The sequence below is a fragment of the Rousettus aegyptiacus genome, unplaced genomic scaffold (assembly GCF_014176215.1).
Source record: "Rousettus aegyptiacus isolate mRouAeg1 unplaced genomic scaffold, mRouAeg1.p scaffold_m13_p_2, whole genome shotgun sequence".
Taxonomy (NCBI): domain Eukaryota; kingdom Metazoa; phylum Chordata; class Mammalia; order Chiroptera; family Pteropodidae; genus Rousettus; species Rousettus aegyptiacus.
Genome location: NW_023416295.1, coordinates 85,903,408 through 85,926,810, shown reverse-complemented (window position 1 = coordinate 85,926,810; position 23,403 = coordinate 85,903,408). Strand labels below are relative to the sequence as shown.

At 34.2% G+C, this 23,403-nt stretch overlaps 1 long non-coding RNA gene across 3 annotated transcripts in view; it reads left to right on the top strand.

Annotated features, from left to right (window-relative positions):
• Positions 1–23,403, top strand: part of LOC107515625 — a 108,001-nt gene that overhangs the window by 72,556 nt on the left and 12,042 nt on the right. For all 3 annotated transcript variants that reach the window (XR_004955710.1, XR_004955708.1, XR_004955709.1), the window contains one exon: positions 21,474–21,532. This is a non-coding gene — a long non-coding RNA (uncharacterized LOC107515625). The remainder of the gene's footprint in view (positions 1–21,473; positions 21,533–23,403) is intronic.

Sequence of the window (23,403 nt, the reverse complement as noted above, 5' to 3'; positions counted from 1 at the left end):
TCCAAACTGCATGAGACAGCTTTGACTTTCCAGTGGTGAATGTGTGGGAAAGATAAAGGGCGTGTCTGGGCAGTATGTGTCCCTTTAGAAGAAATATAATAAGGTCCACTCCAAGAAGGACTAGTATGTTTACACCTAGTTTTGCCAGCCGATCATGGGAAGAACTTCATGGGCAAAAGGGCCTCTTATAATTTCAGGCCAAGTTTAGAAAATATAAGCCTCGGAAAAAAAAAAAAATCCCTGGGATATGCACTTCTAACTTTTTTTAATAATGCGTATAGAGTCTGAAACATTGCAAGTTGCTGGGAAATCTTAAATCCCCAAGCATGCAATCAGTCTTTTAATTAATTAGCTTTGGTAAAATCCAGGACCAAATACATCTGAGAATAGTTACTTGATCCCATTACTTGCTTTTCAAAATATTTGGGATTTATATCTTAAGAATCCCTAATTTTCAAGCAGGATTTGTAACCTAGAATCCATAAAGGAAACAATGGATAAATTTGACCACAGAAGAATAAAATGAGAGCTAATATACAATTGCTATAATTTATATATAATAATATAGTTGTATATGTATAAACTTATCTATTCTCATCATACTCTATAAATCGACTCTCTTACTTTACCGATTTTAAAGGTGAAAAAAACTGAGACAAAGAGGTTAAATAACTTGCTCAAGATCATAAAGCTAGTAAAACAGAAGAATTATAATTCAAACCTAGAGGATATGACAGGTAACTCTAAATTACCTACCAAATATTTATTAAATTTCTTATTTATTTATTTATTTTTATTATGGTGACATTGGTAAATAAAATCCAGTAAGTTTCAAATATACAATTCAACAGTGTGTATGCATGTGTGTGTGTGTGTGTGTGTATGTATTGTGTGTTCACCACCCATAGTTAGATTTCTTTTCTCACCACATATTTGACCCCTTTTAGCCCATCTACCTCCCCCTTGCCCCTTCTCCCCTACCCTCTGGTAACCACTAGTTTATTGTTCATGTCCATAGTCTCTGTTTGTTTATCATGTTTGTTGCTTTTAGGTTTATATCCCACATATAAGTGACATCATGTGGTTTTCACCTTTTTCTGTCTGGCTTATTTCACTTAGCATGATTATCGCAAGGTCCACCCATGTTGTAGCAAATGGCAGTATTTCATCTCTTCTTATGGCTGAGTAATATTCTTTTGTATATATGTACCACAGCTTCCTTATCTAGTCATCTGTCATAGGATACTTAGGTTGCTTCCATGTCCTGGCCACTGTGAGTAATGTTGCTATGAACATCGGTGTGCAAATATCTTTTTGGATATATGTTTTCAAGTCTTTGGAATAAATACCCAGTAGAGGGGTTGCTGGATCATGTGATAGATCAATTCTTAGTTTTTTGAGAAACCTCCATACTATTTTTCCATACTGGCTGTACCAATTTGCAGTCCCATCAGCAGTGTATGAGGGTTTCTTTCTCTTCGCATCCTCTCCAACATTTGTTATTACTTGTCTTGTTGATTATAGCTATTCTAACAGGTGTGAGATGATATCTCATTGTGGTTTTGATTTGCATTTCCCTAATAGCTAACAATGTTGAGCATCCTTTCATATGTTTGTTTGACATTTGTGTGTCTTCTTAGGAAACATGTATGTTCAGGTCCTCTGCCCATTTTTTGATTGGATCATTTTTTTGTTGCTGTTATTGAGTTGTATGAGTTCTTATGTATTTTGGATATTAAGCCCTTGTCAGAGGCATTGCTTGCAAATATATTTTCCCATTTGGATGTTTGTCTCTTTACCTTGCTGAAAGTTTCTTTTGCTGTGCAGTAGCTTTTTAGTTTGATGTAGTCCTGTCAAATATTTCTCATAGCACAAAACGATATAAACAAATTCATGACTAAAGACGAAGTGGGAAACTGTAATCACAACACAGTGAAAGAATAAAAGATAATTTTATTATCTTAATATAACATATAAATCAATAAGAAAAAATGAACAACCCAAGATAAAATATGGGCCAAAGATGTAAATAGTTTGTCATTTATAGAATGATGGCCAATAAGCATATGAAAAGAGCCACTAAAGGAATGCAAATCAGAAAACAATAGTATAAGAATTTTTCTCCTATTGGAAAAATAATCATAATAAAAAAAAGCTTAATGATACCCAGTACCAGGAAGTGTGTGGGAAGACAAGCCTCTCCTAAAAGTTGATGGAAATATAAATTGGTGCAAAATTTCTGAAGACCAGTTTGACAATGCTTTTTAAAATAAATGCACATGTACTTTACTCATCAGCCAGGAACGTGTTTTTCAAATTCACTTTATGTAATATCACCAATGTAAATATGAGATGTTCATTATAGCATCGTAATAACAGAAACCTGGAAACTATTAAATTGTGAATAAATAGACTCCCAAAATTATTACATAAATATAATGAAACACTATTAAGCTGTTCTAATTTCTTAAAGTTTTTTTAAAAAACAGGGAATAGTGCCTATAGTATACCTTTTGTATATTTCCCCCATATTAATGAATCTAATAATTGATTTTAAAATGGAAAGGAAACTTCTAGATCTGAGAGCACTTGAGAAGGATCATGACCTCATGTTCACATCTTTTCAGCTTTCACAGGGAGTGTTGCTCTCCTGGCTGTGACTGAAGTCCATCTGCCATCTGGGCTGGCCATTCATGAGTAGGCATCATGGCAGTATCCTTCTTAAGTGGTCTTGGATGTAATCTAAATAAGATCATTGTCTCTGGCTGAGACTTCCAGGTAGTGTGACCTACTCCGGATCAAAGGCCTTATACATGCGAGCTGGCTCGACCAACTTAGATTTTAGATGTGGTTTCTGACTACTGTATTTACTCTCTGGCTCCCTTTATCAAAAGACAGTCTTTCCGCCTTCTTAGCTTCTTTGTTCATAGGTCATCTAGACCTTATCTTCCTCATTTCCTCACCTATTTATGGTAGTAAGGTTCTTCTGCCTTCCTCTGAGTCAGCCAGAGAATGGGTATTCATCTTTTACTGAAAGTGGTCACTGACAGTGAATGGGTCATTCCTGAGAGCTATTGGGCTCTGCATGTGGAATTACTTGTGTGAATTAAGATAGCCTAAGCTTGAAACAGTCAAACCAAATATCCCTTAACACAATACAGATTTATTTATTTTTAGGTTTCTTGTCCATTGTAATTCAGTGTGGAGGTGGCATAGGTGTGGGAGGCTTGACTCCACTAGTCACTCAGTTTCTTCTCTAATGAGGTCCTACCATATCTTGACTGCACTGCCTAGAAGTGATGACATCCTCAAGGTCCATGGTGAGAAAGAATGTTAGAGGATCGTAACTTTCAAGTTCTTCAGCCTGAACTAACGAAGGTCATTTCCACACCAACAGAACCAATCACGTGAGCCTGCTTAACTGCAAAAGGATTGGAAAGTTCAAAGCATCCTTGCAGAGGGTATTCTGAGTCTCAGACCAGCTAATTTTAAAATAAAAAACTTGTGACTGTATCTCTTGGCAATAAAAGGAGATTCACAGGTTAATTATAGTTATATATTCAACTAAATATATTAATTGGATGAGTAGATGCAACATTGTTTATGTTTATTTTATGTTTTATTTTGTTTTCTTATTTCACTCTTTTAATTGAACAAAATTGCATAATGAATAAGTGATAATAACTAAAAAATCTAATTCAACAAAGCTTGGTGGGAATATTTGACACAATACTATTTTGAGTCATTCTGTGTGTGCCCCGAAAGTTGAGGTTTCCTCTCAGTCTTGGGCAGTCATTGTTCTCTCCTGGAAGGCTGCACTCATAGGCAATCTTATTTTAACATAACATTGGCTTCTTCAGTCCATCTCAGCAGTGACTTTTCTCTCAGCAGGAATCTCTTGCTTTTTTCTAACCTATGTCAAAGGCATCTCACAGATAAATTTTCATCTATTTCTCAAAATAGTGGGACTATCTTCAAGCATTATTATTATTTTTCTGAATAAACAGAGTTTGTTTCATTCGATCTTTTAAATACTATTCAAGTTCCGTAAAGACATAAACATGAAAGTTCAAATACCTTATAATGTCCCATTGCCTCTTCGAAGGCATGAAGCACCATCTATAGTTTTACTGCCATCGTTCTAATCCTCAGTTTCTGCTAATCTGGGATTTTTTTTAAAAAATCCATCAACATGAATTAATTATAGAGATAACTATTGGATTTCAAAACTCCAAGCATTGTGGAACCAGAAATTTGATACAGCATTAAGTTTTAAAATTAATTGTTGTCACGAATTAGTGATCAGTCCAGTGATAACTCTAATACAGCAAAATGGTAAGACAACAGAGATAATTATTCAGCCTAATCACCCTTATTTTCACTCGTTTGTTTAAATTTGACCAGACCCTTGATCCAAATGAGTCATTTTAAAGATACATTTTGTTGACTTTGTAGAAGAAAAAAGAAGTAGGGATCTAGTTCTTTAAAAATTTTTCTAGGAATTCAATTGATAAACATCATCAGTGAAGCAAATATAAGTGTGTAGAATATGTTTTACAATATTTATTATGAACAATTGCCTGATCATAAAAGTAAGGTTTGAAAATATATGTTTTTTGAGCAGTGAAAGCACCTAAGAAAATTTAGGGGTTTTTGTTATTGTTTTACAAACATATTCAAGCTATTAAAAAAAGCAATCTGCAAACTATTCAATCATAAGCATAGCACAGCCATACACATGTACAAATCAAAAAAATATATCAGAAACCATTCTCACAATTACCTCCTTTCTCCTGAATTTTTTGATTTGTTGGAACTTTTTTTTAATGGGTGATTTTGATGTAGGAATGGAAAATAATTTAAATGATAATGTGTTTTGCAAAAGTGCCTCTTTACCTCAGCTGCATCTATGAAAGATCCCTTATACAAAAAGTATTATACTCTCAACACTTGTTAACATTCTTCCATTCCACTGGGAAATTTTCAAAATAAACACTACTGGCTGTCTGATATCAGCAGGATTTTTGGTGATACCTTGATCAGGTAAGCAAAATTCTTAGATTGTTTTCACAGTTTTGAACCTACAACTGGAAAGAATGTTATATATCTAGCAGAAGCCTTTTATATAATGTTTAAAGAAAACAGCACAGATTTTTCAGTTACCTAATTAGGGTTGCTAAGAAACTCAAGGGCAGATATGTTGCTAAAATCCAGCTATGTGGTCTCTCCCAACCCAATCCCAAATAAGACATAATATCATGGCTTCTTTATATCCTAAAATTTGTGGTCACGTTCTTATACAGAAAATTTAACTTTATTACTTGTTAAAAATCAAAGTTCTGACCTGTTGTAGATAACCAAATGGAGCCTGAAATGTAAGATATGCTCTTATTAGGGTGGTTTGGTTTCAGTGATTACTTCTCCAGGTAGGTAACGTTCTAAGTGTAGGCATAACACCAAAGTCTTGGAAGGGACTGTTGGAAGAAGGAAATGGAATTTCATTTGAAAATTTCATGGGAAAAGGGCAATAATAGAGACAGAGCATTTTGAAAGTTAAAAAAAAAAAAAAAGTTAAATCCCACATTACCATAATACCTTATGCCAAGTATGAGCTCCCATACCATGTCTGGCTAAATTTTAGCTTTCTTGACTATTATATTTTTAATGTGCAAGCATACTCCAATACTATAAGTGATTAAATAAACATATTTATTTTTACAGTAAGTTTCTTTAGCATCGGATTTGAGGATTCCATCTCAAAATGTCAAATCTCTTTCTACTTGGTACAAAAATATGATTCATATTCCATTATCTAAGCTACATTATATTATGGATCAGTGTTTTCTATGTGGCTTTTCTGAGCTGTGAGAAGATATGAGAAGTCTTTTCTATTGAGTCTGAAATGTATTTGCTATAAATGAAGGTGAAGAAAATATTTTAATCTTATGAAGAGAAAACATAAACATCTTTATCACTGATTATGAGCTGGAAATCTTAAAGAATAGAAACAGGTTTACAGTTACATATTAATAATCTTTCAAGAGAAAATACAGAATGAAGAAAGAAGAGAAGTTGACAAATGCTGACAGTACCAATACCAAATGGCATCTCTTTTAAGCAGTGTACAGTTCTGTCATCTGGGGTTCCAATCTGGTTTCTCTTACTTCTTTCATGAAAGAATTTGCAAGTATAAAGTGGCCAAAAGGACAAATGAGAAATGCTCTGAGGACAAATGTGATTTGAAGCAAACACATATTCTGTCCTTTGACAACATCAAAAATAACTACTTTCGATGATTTAAAATAAGGAGACAGAGAGAGGATAACAGTTATCATTACATAAAGAATAATGCCGAGGCAAACAAAGACATATATCCAGTCCCCCACCATATTTCATGGTAATGATACATATGCACCCACTTTCACCTGCTATAATGTTGTTATACTTGGGCAAATTTATCACAGCTATCAGTGTGAAGTGTTTCTTTCTTCACCTGTCTTCAACACTTAGCTACATTCTCCAATTCTAATAGATCATTTCAAATGGAAAATTATTTTGATATTTTAACATAAACCAGAAATTCTTTAATTACAGGCCTATAGTAATTTTATTTTGTATAATTGAATAACCAAATAATTTGTCGATATTATAAATACTAATATTTAATGTGATTTGTCTGTAAAGTTATTTCATTGAACAAAAATACAAGTTATAATACTTTCATAATATTACCAATGTAGAGAATGCATTTTATTAACAAAATTTTGAGTAACTATTTTGAAATGTAGATAATACATAGTAAATTATGTTTATGTGATATAATAATAATAGACAATTTAGCACTGCCAAGTTTATTTTAATTAAAAAAAGTTGACATTCAGATTGAAATCTAAGCAATACTTTCCTGTATTCAAGCTACTTCTCATTTTACTGGTGGTATTAAACCCTAATAATATTCTTATTTTTAAAGGCTTTTGGAGAAAGGGTATTATAATTTTCCACAATGACCTATTCTAGATAGTAAGAGAATGCTGATAACTTATAACTTTTAGGACCTAATACATTTCTTTTAAACAAACTGTACATTTAAAAATTATATTTGACTTTAACTGAATTTTTAAACTAAATTCAGTCAATAAAGTTTTATTAAACCCCTAACCTCTATCTATCTATCTATCTATCTATCTATCTATCTATTATCTATCTATTATCTATCTATCTATCTATCTATTGAGCATTTTCATTGGTGTAAGAAATTCAGTCAGGGCGATAAATTTGAATAAGATTCAAATGCTGTGTTCAGTTCTCTCAAATGAGTAGAAAGTAGGGAAATACTGTACAGTTTATCAGGTTCTCTGATAGGCACAAATGCTGTTGCTCATACCATCTGGAAGTTTCAAGACAGGCTTTTTGGAGAAATTAGGGAAAATGATTACAGGAGCCATCACATCTCAGGACTCCTAGATTTCTTAATTAAGATGAAACAAACATAAAGGCATGTAACTATAATTAAAAATATATATAATTAGTACAGTAATTCTAATCAAGAGAATATGAAGTGATAATGGGAGGCTTAGAATCTGAATTTAATTCTGGAGATGGGAGTAGATTTTACAAGAAAACTGACATTTCAGTTGAGGGATAAGTTAATTAATTCATAACAAAAATTAATTAGCAAGGACAGAGAAACCAACTTGAATAGCACGTTCATGACAGGTTTGCTCTTCTTTGAGATTGGAAGACCATGTTGCATGTAAAACTGACCAGCATGGAGAAGCAACCCCAGGCCTTTAAGTTGTAAGCAACTTTTCTTGTTTTAGTTTATCCCAACTCAGTATAACTGAGTTGAGCATCGGAGTATGCTGAGGAGCCAATAGGAGCAACTTAGCAGGATCTTGGTTTTCCATAGTTAGTGCTCTTGAAGACTAAGGAAATGTCTTCTCTTTTGTTTTATAGGTTCCAATTGTTTTTCTAAAGGAGCCTCTGCTTCCTTCTGGTTCCATTTCTTTGGGCCTTACCTGATGCTCATCCCACTAAAGCCACACCCTCCTACCTTCTTATTTCCTTCTCAGACTTGTAAAGAGCGTTGCTCCCTCATGGCCTTTCTACCTGCCATTGCTTCAGCTTCATTTTCTTTTTTCCCCAACATTTTGATTGACTGTCTCCTCATCATTCATGGTTTCAGATAGAATGGCATTCACTTTCCCATAGACACTTTCCTAAAGCCGTGCTCACCAATTTCTTCCTCTTCTCATCCAACGTGACCTGTGTTATTTACCCACAATCCTGCTTTACCCTTTCCATACACTGCTTACTATATGACATGATCTAATGTTTTGGCTTGTGCACTTAATTATTTTTTGTCTTCCCTACCTATGATATAGACTCCCTATGGGTGTTACCATCTCAGTCTTGCTCATCATTACATGACCAAGGCATCAAGTTCATACTTTGGGTTCCACCCAAGTGGCTTTGCTGTTCAGCCATCTCACTCTTTAAAACCAATGCAGAGGTAGCCTTGCCCCCCAGGCCTGTGCACTCTGGGTCTCTGATCTTCTGGTCTTAATTGCTTTTGAGGTCCTTCTTTTCTTTCCTTGAAGGGCAGTGCATGTTCATTGCTCAATAGTACTCTGGTCCTATCCAGTAGAATCTAAAAAGTCCAGCAGTCATTATTCTACCTTGGCCCCTTTAGTTCAAACTCGCAATGTCTCTAACTTCTATTAAGATAGCTAATTAAGTTAATGATCTCTTTATCTAGCAATTGTTCAGCCCCAGTTTTTGTGTTCTTTTCAGAACAAGATTTCTTATTTTTGCTATTTGGATAGGCTGAGAATTTTCTAAATCATCAAGTTTAGCTTAACAAATTTTTCTTCAATTCAGTGCTCTCCTTTCACATTTTGGTATAAAGAGTCAGAACGATCAAAGCAACTCCTTCAACACTTTGCTTAGAAATCTCTTCAGCTAAATATTCACTTTCATTGCTTGTGAGTTCTACTTTCCACAAAACTGTAGAACATGGTTCAGACACGTCCTTTACCACTTTCTAATAAGAACTGCCTTTTCTCAATAACATTTACATCATATACCTCCCTAGAATTACTCTTAAAGTATATATTTGTAGCATGAACCTCAAAATTCTTCTAGCCTCTACCCATTACTCAGTTCCAAAGCTACTTCCACATGTTCAGGCATTTGCTACAGCAGCATTTTACTTCTCTGTACCAAAATCTATCTTAGTCAGCTCTGGCTTCCATAACAACATACCATAGGCTGAGTCACTTATAAAACAGATATTTTATTTTCTCATAGTTCTAGAGGCTTGTAAGTTTAAGATAAAGGTGGCAACATGGCTGCACTCTGATGAGAGTCTCTTCCTGGATTGCAGGTAGCCACATTCTCACTATCACCTCACATGACAGAGAAAAAGAGAGAGCAAACACTCTGGTATCTCTTCTCATAAAGTCATTAATCCCATCAAATCGGGGTCCTGGCCTCATGACCTCATCTAACCTCAATTACCCACCAAAGGTCCCATTCGAATACCATCACACTGGGGCTTGGGCTTCAACATATGAATCTAGTGGTAAGGACAAAAACATTTAGTTCATTGTACTCCTCAAATTTAATGTCATATTTTACTCTGCACCACCAAACCTGTTTGCCTTTTGATGCCTTTTTATTATATACTGAACTAGACGGTAAGTAACTGAGATCGGAGGAAAAATGCTGGCCTCAGATGGCCATGAATTGAAATCTCACTTTTACCATAAATTGATGTGAAGTTAGGTGAGTTGCTCATGTTCATCAGTGTTATATTTTTTCTTGTAGAAAATGGAAATGCAATGAGCTACATCACACTGTTATTTAAATAATTAAAAAATAATACATCCTATCTGCACAAAGTAGATGATAAATGGCATCTATATTTAGCATTATTAATAACAGCACAGCTCATAATTGTACTATCTCCCTCTTCTGAATAAAAATTATTTGAAAACAGAGACTTTATTTATATTTATCTACAATGCTGATAGTCATCCCATCTAGCACTTCACAGTCAGGCTCAGGAACTACTTGTATATATTTCAAAGCAGGGGTAATCATGGAAAATTCTCAGGCAGAGAGAGAATTCATTCTTACTGACATGGGAGTGTATGTCACAGGACTGTAGGCTGTGGGAAAGGGCTAAAAGGCCCAGGATATGGTAAGATTGGCTGAAGTCAGGCTCTCTTTGTGGACAAAGGCAGATCCAAGTAGTGAAGTTATAAGACAGAATCAATCAAGCAAAATGAAATTTCACAAACAATTTCACATGTGTGAGTAGCTGATGGGGTTATCAAAACAAAATGAGGGTATGAAAGGAAATAGATTCATTCCAGTTATCTCCCAACTCCGTCTCCAGATTACCCTTCTTCTCCCTGCTCTCTACTGAAGCAGATTTGTGCAAATGGTACTTAAGCATTCCTGTGGGTTCAACCATTAGGATCCAAGAAGCAGATCAGAGGAAAGCAAATGAGGTCAATGTACCTAATCCTCTATCTTACATATTTTGAAATTATTTGGAGCTGACCATGTCCAATACAACCATTTCCATCAAGGTAGCCTAATCTACCCAACTATCTTTCTAGGTCCCAATAATTGTTTCTTTTCTGCTGTTTCTAGCCTTAAATTACTACAGAATTTTTTTTTTGGTTCATTTGCATTCTTCCCACATCTTTGTAAATTTATCCTTTGTAATTAAACCATATTTAACAAGCCTAATTTGAGAGTTCCACTATTTCCAGCTGTGAATCTGTTAGAGATGAGGCGATGAGATTCAAGAAGAAGGCTATGAATAGAACCTGGGGTTTGAGGCCTGCTCTTGTTGGGGAAGTCAATGAACAAGTGACTGAGCAGCTTACAAGGAAAAGATTAATAGTCATATCAATGATTATAAATTAACAAGGAGCCAGCACTCAGATTATAGATAGAGAAAACTAACTTGTATTTATCCCCAAGAGGAACTGGAGCCTAAATACCTAAAATTCATGGGCTGAGCCAGAAATTTAAAATATATTACCTTACTTAAATTCCATGAAAATTTAAAATACATTACCTTACTTAAATTCCATGGGGTGGTTTTATTCTTTTCATTGTATCATCCTGAAGGATAGAGATCACATCTTCATATTCACTGCCTCCTACGAACCTGTTATATAGCAAAGCACAGAGAATGCTCAGCAACTACTAGTGGGTTTGAAGTGGGCATGGATGGCTGTGGACCATGAACTTTTTTTTATAAACTCATTTCTCTAGTATCTCCTGCCTTGCACCATTGCCATCACTGAAGACTTAGGAAGTTAGGGAACTTTCCTTAGTTGTGTAATGAGTCTAGATTTCATAATGAGGATGGATGGATTTAAGAGGCTGGATTATACTGAGTAAACCGTATAACTTTTCTAAGCTTTCGTTTTCTCATCAGGCAAACAGGAAAAAAAATCCACCACATCTCTACTGAAGGGTAGGTGTGAATCTACAATGAAATAAAAGATTGAAAATTGCAAAGAAGTAGGCAAGTTACCAGTGGGTGTCAGATATGATGAGCCTTACCTCTACTAAGATGTGGACTCTACAGAAAGCAGGATGTAGGAGCAGCCTGGATTGGACTACCTTTGGCTTGAGGTTTGGGAAGTCCACAGACCCTCAGTACATCCATTCCAGGATAGGTATAGGGTGCAGTCAGTGCTAAAACTCAAGTTTTTACAGAGGACCTAGCTGTGCACCACTCGTCTTTGCTAAACTGCCAAGAAAGATTTAGGGACTGTGTGGGATGGAAACACGCTGACTATGGGAGCAGATACATTCTTGCTCAGATTTCTAAAAGCCATACAACTTGGGGCAAGTCACCCACCAGTCTGATCATCAGATGTAAATAAAACGCAACAGTGCCTCCCTCATCAGGTGGATTAAGTAAGCAGAGACATAATATCTATAAAGCCCCAAGTAGTGTCTAGCACACTGCTGACACTGTTGAGGGCCTCTCTGTAGTACCCCTAAAACCTCATTTTCTAGAGTGATCAGAAACATTTTCAAGTTTGATTCACCAAGGGAGTGAAAAGAAGGGCATTTATCTTCTTTCTTCTCTTACTTTGCAGACACTGCTTAAATGGGGCAAAATTTTAAAAACCTCTTTCCTTCAGATCTGACAGTTCAGCAGAGGCATGCCATGGTATGGTTCCAACTACAAGAAGAGCATTTTCCCCTCACAGGGGCAAATCCTTAAGTAAAAACTGCACTTAGATTTGAAATGTAATAGTGAGTAACAAGGAAGAAATGCTGGAATGGAAGTAAATTCTTATTGTAAAATGTACAGAATCCAAACGAGAACTAATGGGCAAGATAATGAAATCAAAGTTTCTTTGGCCACATACCTGTCAAGCAATGGAAACACATAATTTCAAAGGCCTAACCTCAAGAGTTGAGATGTTCTTTACCAGACACTCCTAGTGAACAACTATACATACTACTCATCATCTTGTACCATTCACCCATACCTCACCTAACAGGATAACATTTAATATAAAATATGAATGATGATGGTCACAGGAATTTATTATTAATGTCAAGCCATACTAGTTTAGCTAGTACTTGACTATGATTTGCTCAGCACAACTGTTTCTGGAAGAAAAGGATTACTATTATCATGTCCTTTCAAAATAAATTTCTACTGCAAGGGCCAAACTAGCCATAGGTCACTTTGACCTTTATTGGAGGAAATGTCTCCTCATGAAACATGTTACTCTTTTCTTTCCTATAAGAATCACACTAAATTTTCTTCTGTTTTTGAGCAGGAAGATTTTTTTAATTATTATTTTTAAAGGAAATGTGGTTTTTGTTTTTGCTTTTTTAAATTTCAAAAATCTGAAAAGAAAACTTATTTATGTCACTTAGGGAGACACATTTAGGAGACCTCAGCTCTCCTATATTTGTTTATTTGGTGAGTGACTTGTAGGCCCAGAATCCTCCAAAGAAGGCAGCCCAAGCTGTGCATGTAGTAACAGCCACTGGTACATGAGTAAAACCGAGGTGGGGGCCGGGATCCCCACTGACAATAGAATACTTGTAAAGAAGGTCTGATTTATGGGGGAAATTATCCATATTTTTTAAATGGTGCTAAGAATGATAATGTAAATCAGAAACAGGACATGAAATTTGAATGACATTAGTGGTTCTGAAAGAGAATGGTAGGATTTTGCTCATTCATCCCCACTGGGTCACCTCTGTCACTCAGCCAAATAGGCACACTGGGGACAAAAGAACTATGCATATGCAGGAGAACTAAAGAAAAACACCTCTCTCTTTCAACTTGTAGTGCATAAGGAAACACTTTTAACAAGTAAGTTAGAATTTATCTTTTCTTTTGTATAGTAAAAGTCATTTTCAGGGGACCAGGATAGCCTGGGCTATCAGAGTGAGAAAAGAACAGAAACCAGCAATAAAGAGTAGCAGCTGGAGCTCTGACCCAGGTGGAGCACTCCATTGCACTGAGTATAAGCTGCATGGAGGCCTGCAAGGCAGTGTTCTTACCCAATCCCTGTCTGGACACAGTCAGCTCTGAAACTTCAGGACTGAACTAGCTACTCAATGACTACTGTCTACTAGAAGTAAGTAAACATTTCTATATTGTTTACAATGGCAAGTGTTTTTTGGTTTTGCAGGTCATACAATCTATCACTAATACTAATGTCCATCATTTTAATTCTAAAGTATTTAACAAATGAGCATAGCTATATTCCAATTAACTGCCTAATTAACACTAAAATTTGACTACCACCATGTAATTTTTGTGTTGTGAAAAAATTATTCTTATTTTGATATTATTTTAACCATTTAAAAATGTAGAAACCATTCTTAACTCAAGAGCCAAACAAAAGTAGGCAATGGGGTGGATTTGATCCACCTGCTGTGGTTTACCAAAGACTGTATCATCCACAATTTTATCTCATTAAAAATCTTGATAGTGAACCCTCAGAAACAACCAAACTGATAATAGAGGCATCTTATGTTGTGTTTTCTTCCTCTAATATTGTTGTTAGGTTTCTTACCCAGACCTGGTGGCCATGCTCCCTAAATAGACTGCCACCTTCTGAAAAAAGAGAAAATGCTGTTTTATTTATATTTGTTTGCTGTGTTTGGCATATTACATATCTCTTGAATATCTTTACAATAAATAATAAGAAAATAAATTTGTTGCCTCCCTCTTAGAGAGATTCCCTTACTAGTTTTTAAGAATGCCTTCCCACCAAGCCAAAGCCGAAAAGATCTTTCAGACTTGAATTCCTTCTATACTCATCACTTGCATAGCATAATCATGTGAAGGCATCTAGGGAGTGGTGGCCAGCTACTGTTCCAAATATCCTACCCAGATTCAGCATGTACCTTTCAAACTTTCCTGTTCATATTTGCCAATATAGGACTAGCTCGCTCCTAGTTCTTTGGTTTTGCTGATATAATTTCCCTTGCCAAATATGCCTCCTCATTTTTTTAAACCTCCTTTGTGTATCTCATCCAGTTATTAGTAATTCTCCCCTGCCTATACGTTCTATAAACTCACTGGATTCTCACTCAACACTTTATCCAAGCATCTGTCACAGCTTGTCATAAAAATGAATTTTAAAGGAAACTTTTCATATACTTGTTTGTATCCCTAGTACATAACATAGCATCCTCACCAAAATAAATACTAAGGATTTTTAAAGTTAATATTTGATTTGAAAATAATTTTATTAATAATATAATAAAAATTCCTTAAAAACATCAATTTTACCTCATTTTTTAGAATGATATAACCCCTTAATGAATAAGCCTTAATGAAATAAATAATAGCATAATTAATAAAGAAATGAATGAATTAATTAAATAATATAGATAAAAACCTATAAACAAAACTTTTCAGGACATTACTCTTCTATTCTTCGAAAATCGCAAAATATTTTTAGCTTTCTCTTCCTTTCTCCTCCCACATTACTAAAACCATTTATATGATATTACCACTTACAAAAAGAGAAAACAGAAGTGATTGCCAAAGTATGATTCCCTAGCTTTTATTTTCCTATATTTTTCAGATTTTTCCCCATTCTTTTTTCAGGAGATGTTTCACATCTCTCACTGGGGATCCTAGAGCCATACCTATGCTTATATCCAATCTGTAATCCTAGAAGATGAAAAGAGCTTCATTCACAATGTATCTTGCAAGAGCTCACATTCCATGAGTGTCTGTGGATATGTGTTCAATTTAACTCTCCTAAAATACTTGGCTTTCATTTGTGTAATGCATTCCGGAGGCTCACTTCAAACTAAAGGGTATGATACAGATTCTACCCCTAAGGGGGTAAAAAAATATATTTCTAGAGAGAAATACCTTTAGAGAAATAAACCAGAAGCCATATCGAAATTTTAAACTTCATTCTCTAAAGTTTCTGTGGCTAAATCCAAAGTAAAAGAAACTATACAAATTAAATATCATGAATTAAATGTCATTACTCATTCTTTATTATTCAATGACTGCTTATTCAGAGTTACTTTGCATAGGATTCTTCCTAAACTAAGAAACTTAAAAATCACTGATATTTCACATTTCTATTATCATCTTCCATCAAGATTCTCAAGAAAGATGGACCTCACACCTGGTTAATGAGAAAGGAGAGCCAATTGGTATGTTTTTAGGCATAATAAGCTAAAATTTTTCATGATAATTTAATATATTCATAGATTTCTAGAACCACTTCATCAACAACATGCATGCTATGTTATGTCAATTTTCAAGTTTATTTGAGAGTTAATGTTTATTTAACTCTATACACAGATTATATGACATTGTAAATCTGAATTATAGCTCCCCCATACTAAGTAATATATTACCAAAGGAGCTGGGCTATATGCTTTGACTGATAAAGGGGTCAACTGATAACATAGAAATAAAAAAGGTAATGTTCATCAGATTTTCACATGTAAATATCACATACTCAATTCAGCAATTAAAATATTAATACAACTTCTTCCTATATGTATATCCATTAGAAATCTTTTGTTTGCAATTAAAAGAATGCTCAATTAGCAGAATTTTATATCTTGAGGATGTATATTGTTTAACAAGATGCTTAATACTTGGTGATCTCATAATTGATTCATTGATGTTTTCTTTGGCATTGCTGGAATTTTCTGGGCATTTCTTCAGGGTCACAAGTCAAAAATAACAGTGTCCTAAATAATATGAAAGGGATAGGACCAAAACATTTTGTTCATCCAAATTTACAGTGTTTTAATCTGGGAAGGGAAGTAAATTTGCAATACACTTCTCCTACGCCCCAGTGAAAGGAATCTAGTCGCCTGTTCATCTGCAGATCAATCACTGACAAAGGACAATTGAGTACCTATTACTAATTTTGGCCAATTGTAACTCATCTGTTGAAGGTATGGGAGGAAATTCGGGTTATGTAAACAATGAAGAAGGTAGGAACAGGCAATCAAAGATGTCATAAATTGAGAAAGTAAATGCTTATCAAATACATAAGGATTAAATGAACTGGAGTATATACACATAGTTAAATATTATGAAATTGTTAAAAATATATCTAGATTATTTTGTTCTATAAGGATATCCATAAATTTGAGAAAAGGAAGTTTTAAAAAAGAAACAAAAACTAAAACAGATAGAGTTGTGTATTTTATTTGTATGTACTTGGAGAAAGTTGAAAAAGCATACGCTCTGACTTAACATGGATTATTTCATTGATTGCTTCTCAGGAGGAAAAACTAGGGTCTGTGATTAAGTTTTTCTCCATGAATTTTTGCATCAATTTATAATCTACAATGGTTCTATGTTTGTTTTTCCAAATTAAAATATTTTCTTTTTTTAATTAAAAAAGGTACAATAAACAACAGAACAAATAACATTAAAAATAATTATAAAATACTAACCAACATAGGTAAATTTTATTTTGGTAAATAATAAACTGTGCTTTAGAGATATAAAGGTACTTTTCCATGGTCACAGAGTTGAAAATCTGGGATGAAAACTGGTCTGAATGAATATCAAGTCCCTCAAAGAGGCAATGGTTAGTGATGTAAGAATTAAAAGTAAAGGGAGATCACTTTGAGTCTAATGGTTGAAGATGATGTCATGGACAGTTAATGAGGTTTATGGTAGGTCTTGATAAAAGGCAGAAAAGTGGAGACTAGCAACACATTAGTATAGGAGAAGAGTTTGAAATAGTCGTTAGATAATTTGAGAAAAAGTACATAAAATAAAGAGAAATATAACTTAAAGATAACTATTAAAGAAAGACAATAGATCTTTTATGGTTGGTTTATTTCAGCTTAGTTTGGATTATTATGTTTGCTGAAAAAGGTTTTAATTAGTAAATGAAAAATTAATACTCATAAGCTATCTCTCATTTTAACAGTTTCTATTTAAGTAATATATTCCATGTATGTAATTTAGAAAATATAAAATGGGAAAAATTGAAAAAATTTATCAGTGATGTCTACTTTATACAATGTTTTCGTGAAAATCTTTTTAGGACCACCTATCTACTCAACATACTTGAGATTAACCTGAATGTACCATGTCAGAGCCCATATACTTTTTCTTGATATTGTGATCATTTTTCTATGCCACTTAATATCTTTATACAATAGCATAATTTTAATACATATTCTATAATATAGAAAATTGATATATCTTGATGTATTAAATATATTTATTTTTATCCTTCATCTTCTAAAATTTATTTTTTAATAAAACAAATAGTTGTTATAAGCTAAAAGTAAAGAATTAAAAACAAAAAATAATAAAAAGAATAAAATGATAAAGATATTTTTAAAATAAGCATTTCCCCTTGGTACATTAAAATAATAAATAAATAAATAGTAAATGGTAATAGTCAATAATTATTTATGCTGTCAATGAAATGTCAACTCAACTAGTTTGCTTTGAGCAAATTCCTTCAAGCCAATGTATTACAGTTATAACATGCTAATTTATTGTGCTTATGTATATATTCACTCCTTTGAAATCAGTGTATTAGGGCAAATATAAAGGGAGTTCACCAGACAGCATGTTATTTTTCAACTTTTACCCTTTAATAATGTTAGCCCAGTGAAATAATAACAAAAGGAACAATAACAATAAAATGTTAAAAATATTTCAGGTAAGCTAAATTTTCCCTTGATAAGTCACTTAAAAATAACAAGACATTTTTATTTATATTATAGAGATGGAAAATATAAGGTTCTTAGTCTTAATAATTTATCCAAGAATATAGAGCATGCATATTAGTAACACATATAGGATTTTAATCAGAGACTAATTAATATTAAAGCTTTAGCATTTTTTACTCACAATTGCTCTACTATGAACACATGTTTAAAACTTTAAGACTGGTAGATGTGTGTGTGTGCACACATGCACGCATGAGTGTGTATGTGTGTGTAGGAGAGGTGGTACAAAGTTGGAAGCAAAACATTCAAACTGGATCTGGTACCTCATTGGGGCAACAGCAAAGCAACTTTTAATAGACTTTATTCCTGAGGTTTACCCATGCATCTCAGTAAATATATCTTTTGTCCATTAAATGGTTAAAGATTTATGCATAATTCAGCAACTTTAACTGTTGGTGCCCTCATCTCCCAGTGGCTCTAACTGTTGTCCATAAGAGTTCACAGCTCTCTCTTTCTCACCACTCTACCCCACCCATGGTATAAGCCTCAACCATTGAGTAATCCTAGAGTGCAAAAGTTTGGACAATTCTAGTGCAACTTACATTCTATAGCTTCCCATACCCAACCACATCTGCTTAACCAGCTCTCACAGCCAGTTTCATGAAGTTAACAATATGCAATCGGTTATGTTCTAGGTCAGGACCATGAAAATATGGAAATCAAATAGAAAGTGCCATTATAGGCTCATCTCTTTATTCCTATATTTACTTGTACACTCACTCACTTGCCCATTTATCCATTTATTTGCTTATTAGTTTATTTAAAATATTACTCAAGTGTTGTTTTGTTTCTTTGTATTTAATGTACTGAGTCCTGAAAGCGAAAAAGTACTAATATAGAGTTCGTACATTCAAAGGACCATGTTCTAATGAAGGAAACAAACATATAAGTACATCGGTGAATGAAAGGCATCTGGTGTTTTGTAGGAGAAACAATGAGTGACTAAAAAGCAGCGTGGTTGGGAAGATCAATTGCCATCAGAAAGGCTTTATAAGGGAGGAAATATTTGATATTTTGGGGATAGAATGGTGTATGTACTTCTCAAAAAGAGAGAAGAAAGGAAAGAACAGGCACACTAGACAGATAACAAGTAAGGTAAAGAGTAATGACACAGTCAAGGTAATAGGGGCTGTCAGAGCTCAGAACATGAGAAAAAGGATCAGAAGAGAGGTATCTGGAACGAAGCCTGATAAAGGCACCAAGTGCTATTTCAGGGCTGAATATTCACACTATGTCAACAGCCAACCACTAATGGGCTTTCACCAAGGGACTTGTCAGCCATCCAGGATGCCTCATGTCTAATGCACTGTAGGGAGTGGGTTCAAAGATAAAACTGGAGGAGAGAGAACACGTGACCTGTCACCTTCTCCTGGAAAAAAGGAAATTAGGGAAGCAGAATTGGAAAGACATAATCCCCATTTGCTTAGATAATAAAGAATGAGGGATGATTAAGAATAAAGAACTCAGGTTCTCTGTGAGGGTGACTGGTCGAGGTTTAGTGAACTAGCATCATGTTCACATACTCTGAAATCTCTCCTGAAAGAAAGCCATTGCTTATATTCAAGACGACTATTTTTTTTTATAGTAAATGCTTGATAATCCCGTAAGTAGAAAGGTCCCCATCCTGAGAGATGTTATACATCTCCCACTTCAGCAGCTTTTCCATGAATCTGACCTCAGAATACAAATATCTTCCTTTGTGTGTCTTCTCGTTTAACATAAGGTTGGAAGTTTTGAAGCAGATCTTTCTACTTGGTCTTAATTAAATCTATAAATATCAAAGTCAGGTATTTCTAAAGGTTGTATGATTCCATCTAAATACCATAGTTTAATGTTCATTTTGGTTTATGGAATAAAGAAAGTATAGAGACAAAATTTTTTTAAAAAATCTTTAATGTCTTTGAGATATATCAATGACAAAAGTTGAAAATCTGATTATTCACTAAATCCAAAATTCTGTCTTTAATATTTTTAAGGAAAATTTCTGGAGCCGGAGCTGGAGAGAATGGTAACAACCATCTATCATTATATAAAAATGTTACAGACCTATGCAACTCAAAGCATTAACAGTTAATTTTAACAAGCAGTTATTTAGCTTTTCTTAGCACCTAGTACTTATTCATATATTCAGCCTACTTTTTGTGGTTAAAAAAAAAGAGAGAAAGAATACATATTTTTAAGTACCTGCTAAATGTCAGATATAATCATGGGGCAGCTTTGCTTGAGACACCTTACCTAATCTGCTTGACAGTTCAATGTACTTTAATCTTGCCCACAAGCAGACAGAGGCTCACAGAGAGAAAATGCCACACAGACAGCAACAGGATCCCAAAGGGAATTTCGAAAGGATTCCTCTCTAGGGTCAAAGTTCCTGTTCTTTGTTAATCTGCTCTGTCAAATCATATTTAAATCTACCTTAAACTGTTCTCTTTCAAAATTAGATGGAGCTTTCCTATTGCTAGAATTCTACAAGCGGAAACATACATTTTACTAACCATCAGATTGTTTAGAAGTAAATATAAACGGTAAACTAAAATTTAATTTTTGGCATTGTTTAAAGAAAGAAAAAAAGACTGCAAATACCAATTTCATTTTTGTGTGGGGCTGGAACACTTTCTTTGAAAACATGATAATGGTATTCCATTAGTTTAATAGATTGTTTTTTTTTTTTATTCCCTTGAGATTTCCTGTACTGAAATGGCCAGCCTCTTCCCATGTGACTGCTGAATTTCTATGTGGATTTCCTCCCATCTGTCTGAGAACATGGATATGTGTCCATGACTAAGTGGATCAAATATGCACCAGCAGTGGATTTCATTTCAAATGGTCACTCCAAAGGGTTCCTCTTAATGATTGAAATGTATGAGGACAACTAATTTGTTCTTATTGCTTTTTTTCTCTTTTTAATTAGGCTATTAAAGGGACAGAATTGCATCAGCCATTTGTGTGTTCATTATAATAAATCTGGCAGAAATCAAATCAATCTTAAAATAGCTAGTTATAGAAAAACAATTCATAATTCATAAATTCAAGGTATTTGAATAGAGGCAACTGACTTGCACAATAAAGATAATCCAATTGTTACTTACCTTTACATCTTTTTTTATTGAATATTTTAGATATTGTTCTAAGTGTGTTATGCATATTAATTCATTTAATGCTCCTAACAGTCTTATTGCTATAGCACTCTTAAATTATTACCTGTTTTACAGATCAAGAAACTGAGTTACAGAGAATTAAGCGACTTGCCTAATGTCACACAGTTTGTAAGGTAAGTGACACAGATAAAAACTAGGCATTCCACTTTATCTCCCCCATTTGTTCTGCCCCATTCCCATCAGTGAACATAGGTGTTTCCCCCCTTTCTGCCCCTTTATTCCCACTTCCTTCCACTGGTAGTACTAAGAGGGGTGATCTACACTAGCAAGAAAGCTCATACAAAGAAAGATTTACTTGTGTACAGTTGACCTACACTGAAGAACACGTAGTCCAGATGAAATTCTACCCAGAGACAGAATGATGTCAGACACATAGGTGAGAGAAATGGCAAAGCAACAAAGGAGGAGAGTTAAGGAAGAAGTCACCATTTTTAGTGCCTATATTGGGCAAACATGGTGCTGATTGAAAGGCCATTGACTGTTAGCAATAAAAACTATTTCCATCTCAGCCTCAACCCCTTACCTGCTAAAATATAAAGTTGGATTCTTCCTACTGTGAACTGAAATAGCTAAAATAGAGTATTAATATCAGGGAGCCCTAAAATAGAATTGGGAGGTCATTAAGGAAGAAAGATCTACATATGTCCACACCCAGATGAGATTTAGACTTTGGTGGTTGCCGTAGAAGTACGTTTTAGAACTTGCCACCCACTCACCCGCTTGTTTCCATGCCAACACTTAACCTCAGAGTTTCTTACCCAGTCCAGATCAATGTTTTTGAATTAGCCATCACATCATGTTAAGTAAACAGTAGAAAATGTTTCTTTTGTCCCAGCTTGTGGTTTTTGCCTTTATAAACCTTGTCTGTTTTTGTTCTCTTCAGAATGCAGTTGCCTCCTAAATCTGCATCCCTTGGATTATAATTCTTTGCTCAAATAAATGGGTTTTTTATCCTTTACTACAGACTAAAAATTTTTTTTACACTAATAAATGAAAGACCCAGTATACCTTTCCAGACACTTCAGGGCATGGAACCAGTTACATAAAGCACTTTGATATTTATTCACCAAATGACCTCATAAGGTCGATTTATTTTTCATGGCCATCTTCCAGACAGGTTCACTGAGCTTTAAACATATGATATTGTTCCTCAAAGATATCTAGGCTCTAAGATAAGCGTGAAACCCTAATTTAAATGTAAAGCTTCTTTTTTTATATAATTATCTCCTTATATTATGTTTTGTGAACAAAAAACTGACCCTGAAAACACAATTCTGTAAGAAGAAAATGGTTTTTCAATAAAGTCTAGTGATAGATTACCTTTGGTTATCTTTTCCTGGCTTTTTCTTTCATATCTATACTTATAAAAGTAAAGACCTTATATTTACGGTTGATTTTTTACCAATTACTACCATTCTGATGCCTATATTTGGTTCTGAATTACCTTATAGGGAGAGTGGGTCAAAGGAATAACTTTCCCAAAGTCTTGTAATATAGTCAGAAGTGTAATTTTGAGCAAACTTCTTGTTTGATAATTTTCATGCATTTTTCCCCTTGATATTCCTCTGCACCCTGAGGCTAGACTATAAACTCTGCATCCACTTTGAAACCTTGAGTTCCCTTTATATCAGCGATACTAAAAAAGAAAACTCATTATGAAGCTTCATGTATGATTTCTACTTTTAAAAAATTATGAGAGGCATTGCAAACAATTACAACTAGGCATTTTCTTTTTGTCATCTTGAATATGTAATTACAGTAGACTTGAGTGACATAAATGTAGGAACTTTCGTGGTTATTTTTTTAAGCAGAGATTACTCAAATTTGAATATTATAATAATGCTGACCATTTAAAACTTGACACACAATTTGGTCAAACTTTTGCAATTCTGAAGAAATGAAAGGAATAAGAGGTAAATAAATGGCAGATAAATTGTCCATGCATTTGTGTTTTAGAGCTTATATTAATCTTTTCTGAGTTGAT